Genomic DNA, 5137 nt, shown 5'->3' with positions numbered 1-5137 from the left:
CTTTCTTGGCATTCCTCACTAAAAGAGAATGATTCTCCGAGCAGAGAGACATATTATGTGAACAATGCTAAACTTTCTGTGTATGTCTATGACTGGATACGGGTGTCCTCTCACTGCTACGTCCACATTGCCACAGAAAAACACACTTCAGCAAATTTTACACAACCCCCTGTAAAATAATAAAAGTTTAATCAAATTCAGATAATACCTTTTCTTAAACAGTATTAAACAGTATAAAACTAAGATTCAGTGCACAATTAATGGACACAAATAAACTTACCAGAATGATAAGTCATCCCCATAGGGTTTCACATTCCTATGACTCTCATACAAACATTTTTTGTCTTAGAACATCCTGATGAGTCTGTTCCTTTTCCAAATCTAAAATTTAAACTTTAAGAAACATTTCTTTCACATCATTTGATAGATTCATACCTGCACAATGATAAAAAAATCTTTTATTTCTCTGACGTTTTAACAATTGACAACACGTCTTGTAGATTTTTAAAATACAGTCAAACATGTTCTTTTAAAAATGTCATAAGTAATATATGAACTGTTAACTAACCATTAGATATAACTGTTTAAAAATTCGCCAAACCCTCAAAGAAAAGTTATGGGTGTCGGATGGAGCGCAAGTGATGACATCAGATTCGTTGGTTTTGGCTGTAATTTCCTCAACCACCACACTCCATTGATTCGCTGATCAGATAACATCATAATAGAATAATCACCAGCCTGATCAGCTCATAAAAACCGTCATACATTTACTACTGTCCTTAAAACATTTATATTCTGTTTTGAAAAACCTAAAATGTTTCACATGGCCGTCATACTTATTTCATCTCTGACAATAAAACGCTTGCAGAGTTTTTTAAAAAGAGTCTATAGTGGAAGCGTTTACATGATTCTGATCACAACTAAGTAAAATTCAAACAATGTACGGTCATTTCCGGATTTTTTTAATATGATTGAAGTAAAGTTCGATCGGCGATTATAAAAAAAGGATTGAATGGAATTTTTATTTTTTTTCCAAAACTTAGAAAAATGGGGTCGGCGGATCCGTAAAACAACCAATAAAAAAATTTTGGCCTAACTAGAAAACCATAAGACCTACAATCATCAAACTTGGCCAGTTTATGCATCTTAGGTAGAAGGTGTGTCGCGACCTATTTCAAGGTCACTGTGACCTTTAATTTAAGTGAATTTTTAAAAAAAAAATGTGTCTTTTTACTATTCATTTACACATCCCAAATAATGTAAGAGTATTGCACTGTTCTTATTAAAAAAGTGTTAAATCAAGAAAATACTTATTTTTTTTAAGCATATACTTGACTGTCACGGCAATCTATAACAAATATAATGTATGTCAGAGAAATCCTACCTCTCCCATGAGTGTAATTATCAAGCACTGGTCAAGAAGAATTTTGATAACAGAAAATTGCATGTCAAATTAGAGAGAAATTAATGGGTTTTGAGTGCGAGGAGCTAGCATTGGTGTTATCTATATCCCTTGAGTATTGGGCAAATGGGTAAGCCTGTTTGATTAAAAATAGCTCTTGTTGACTAGCTTAAGTTTTAAAATGAATTTGATGAAAAGTAATTAAAACTAATTTGATATTGCATAATAGACTAATCTGATATTATGTGATATTATTAATTTAAAAACTAATTTTTTGGGGTGGGGTGGAATCAGCATGTTCATATGAATTACATATTAAAACCTGTCGGACATTAAATCTCAACCAAAAAAAAAAAATCTTTGAGTATTTTATTAAATTTATAGTAGATAGTGCCGACCCATTCATCTCTTGGTAGTAATGAGTAGACAAGCATCCAGTTAAAGAATAATTAATGAGTTCAATGTAGGAAGGCTAGCTGTCTCAGTCGCTCTGATTAAGCAGTGACCTTATCTGTACCCTTTGGGGATTAGACAGAAGAACTGCTGGTCAGTTTATAACATATGTCATTTGATGGCTAGCCTTTTCTTTTCAAAATTAATTTGGTATAGATTAAGTTGTTAAGACTAATTTAATGATGGGCATTTGACAAGGTCTAACACAACCAGCACAGAAATCTATCAGTGATGTAATATTTATTATAATTGATGCCTACATCACAGGGGATGGATAAATATTTTAAGGAATGGAAAAATCATCCAAATCTTAGAATCAAGGTTGATGCATGTGATTTTCTTGCACCTAAACTGTTCAAGAAAATTCTGATTTTTTGACGGGCGTATCATGCTGTGGTGCGGCACTTTATTTCTAAATATTACTGATTTGTTGAAATGCATTTTTTGTTCCCCTACCCTGCCTATGGGTATTAAGTAACCAAACTAAGCAACTGCTAAGTGTATAGTTATGATGATCAAAATTGTAAATGCTATAGCATCTGGCTTAAAACATGGATCAAATTCAATCACTGGAAAGTTGTTGCATAATGCTCAGGTGACCTATAAGGCCCATGGGCCTCTTGTTTCATTTTTTTATGAATGTAATTGTTCTTTATAAAGATTTAAAGAGTGCGTCGCGTCGTAATATATCCACCGGAAGTATGGTTCGTTCAAACCGGAAGTTGTCTAAAAATGAGTATTTTCCATCGAAACTTTCAGGGATGATTACTTCATGCTTGATGTAGAGTTGAAAGTCGTTTTGAGCACATCCGGTTGCACCGGAAGTGAAATAGAAGAACTGGAAGTTGATTGGAATTGATAGATCCTACATTTTTTTTGTGTTTCTAAACATATTTCGAAGAATTCTTGTGCCTTCGTAACATCTCAAGTTTTTAGCTCTACTGGTCAGAGACCAGAAGAGCTTATGCGATAGTAATGCGTCCGGCGTCTGTCCGTCTGTCTGTCTAGCTGTCCGTCTGTCTGTAAACAATTTTTCAAAATGCTACTCCTCCTACAGTTTTGGTCTAATTTCAATATAACTTGGCACACAAGTAGACTACACTAAGATACATAATTCTGTATATCGATTTTTGATTTCGATGAACGGTGTTGCCGTGGTTACTAAAAATAGAAATTTCTGTGAAATTCTTTCAAAATGCTACTCCTCCTACAGTTTTGGTCTGATTTCAGTATAGCTTGGCACACAAGTAGACTACACTAAGATACATAATTCTGTATATCGGTTTTTGATTTTGATGAACGGTGTTGCCGTGGTTACTAAAAATAGAAATTTCTGTGAAATTCTTTCAAAATGCTACTCCTCCTACAGTTTTGGTTTGATTTCATTATAACTTGGCACACAAGTAGAATACACTAAGATACATAATTCTGTGTATCGGTTTTTGATTTCGATGAACGGTGTTGCCGTGGTTACTAAAAATAGAAATTTCTGTGAAATTCTTTCAAAATGCTACTCCTCCTACAGTTTTGGTCTGATTTCAGTATTACTTGGCAAACAAGTAGAATACACTAAGATACATAATTCTGTGTATCGGTTTTTGATTTTGATGAACGGTGTTGCCGTGGTTACTAAAAATAGAAATTTCTGTGAAATTCTTTCAAAATGCTACTCCTTCTACAGTTTTGGTCTGATTTCAATATAACTTGGCACACAAGTAGAATACACTAAGATACATAATTCTGTTTATTGGTTTTTGATTTCGATGAACGGTGTTGCAGTGCTTACTAAAAATAGAAATTTCTGTAAAATTGTTTCAAAATGCTACTTCTCCTACAGTTTTGGTCTAATTTCAGTATAACTTGGCACACAAGTAGACTACACTAAGAACATAAAAAGACTTTATCAACGATCATTATTCTATTTAGTTTCAAATCCCAGCTGCTTAAGTACTTTTCTCTTCCTTTGCTATAAGTTCATACCAGTAGAGCTTCAGTCTCGACAGAGACTTCTGGTTTTAATCCTATCAATGGAATTATCCCAACACAGGTCTTATTCTATCAGAAATCGGACGGAAGACCTACTCGTTGCTTGCAACGAGATCGTTTCTAGTTGTCTTTATTTTTTCATCAAAATATCCAAAAAATGTATTGGCTTAGTAGTGATGTCCTATCATGGTTGCTTTCTTATATTGTTTAGGAAGGTTTGCTGTTTGGAAAAGTTACTCAAAGAGTAAAAGATACAATTAGTGATTCTCAAATCAATAATTATGAAGTGGAAACAAAAACATGTAAGTACAATAAAAAGTTTTTATTTGTCATTTTTATGCAAGGCTACCTTAGGTTTTTATACATAATTAAGACTATATCATATAATGGTATGACATTCAATTGTCTGTCTATATGTGGATCTGTCAGTAAGCTTCTTTGGCTCACCTAAACAAAAGGCTCAAATGGTCTTTTTGGGCTCACCTAAGCTGAAAGACCAAGTGAGCTTTCTCATCACCCATTGCCCGTCTGTCCAACTATTTGTCATATCCATCACTCCATCCATCTGAACCTTTTCACATTGTTAATTTCTTCTCAAGAACCAAAGGACCAATTTTAACCAAAGCTGGCACAAAGTATTCCGGGATGAATGGGAGTTTATTCTTAAAATGAAGGACCAAGTCCCCTAACAAGGGGAGATACTCTGGAAAGGACAAATAAGGGGTGAGGTCATAAAACAAGAGGCCCAAGGGCTTTGAATCACTTTCTGATAAACTGTAAACAATCTATCACTTCTATCTGAAGCCTATAAGTATCCTGTACATATAAAGAAAGCCTTGAAATTGCAAAAGTAGGTCATAATGACCTAGATTTTGGTTAAAACACTCTGAGAGCCCAGGATAATCAACTGACAAAGTGTGATGATTCTAAGCCCATTATTATCTGGGCCTTTTGGGTAATATCTGTCACTGGAAGCATGAAACTTAATTTTCTGTCCATCGATTTCACTTTCGGTTGAACCGGAAGTAGCCAAAATGGCTGACTTTTGCTATAATCCATATAGATTTGGAGGATTTAAATCATTGGAGACATCATATCTCATTTTCTTTTTTTTCTTTTGAAAGTACTTTTGGTCAAACAGGATGGAAGACCTACTCGTTGTTTTGCAACGAGCTTTGCTCTAGTTATTATTGTTTTTTTCTTACCGATTTTGTGCATGCGAGTTCTCGAGAACGGCTTGGTAGGTTTTCATGAAACTTTCAGGTCTGATAGAACACAAAAAAATCTAGATATACA

General features: G+C 34.2%; 1 long non-coding RNA gene across 1 annotated transcript in view; it reads right to left on the bottom strand.

Annotated features, from left to right (window-relative positions):
* LOC134260846 (uncharacterized) overlaps positions 1 to 813 on the bottom strand; it is an 864-nt gene extending 51 nt beyond the window's left edge. The window contains exons 1-3 of the long non-coding RNA XR_009990650.1: positions 569 to 813; positions 281 to 381; positions 1 to 169 (exon numbers count right to left, since the gene is read on the bottom strand). The exon at positions 1 to 169 is cut by the window's left edge and continues 51 nt beyond it. This is a non-coding gene — a long non-coding RNA (uncharacterized LOC134260846). The remainder of the gene's footprint in view (positions 170 to 280; positions 382 to 568) is intronic.
* Positions 814 to 5137: the final 4324 nt, after the last annotated feature.

The sequence above is a fragment of the Saccostrea cucullata genome, unplaced genomic scaffold (assembly GCF_032062105.1).
Source record: "Saccostrea cucullata isolate Sc308-1 unplaced genomic scaffold, CSIRO_AGI_Scuc_v1 ctg4305, whole genome shotgun sequence".
In the NCBI taxonomy this organism is placed as follows: domain Eukaryota; kingdom Metazoa; phylum Mollusca; class Bivalvia; order Ostreida; family Ostreidae; genus Saccostrea; species Saccostrea cuccullata.
The sequence above is the reverse complement of the archived record's forward strand: the minus strand, read 5'-3'. Positions and strand labels throughout refer to the sequence as shown.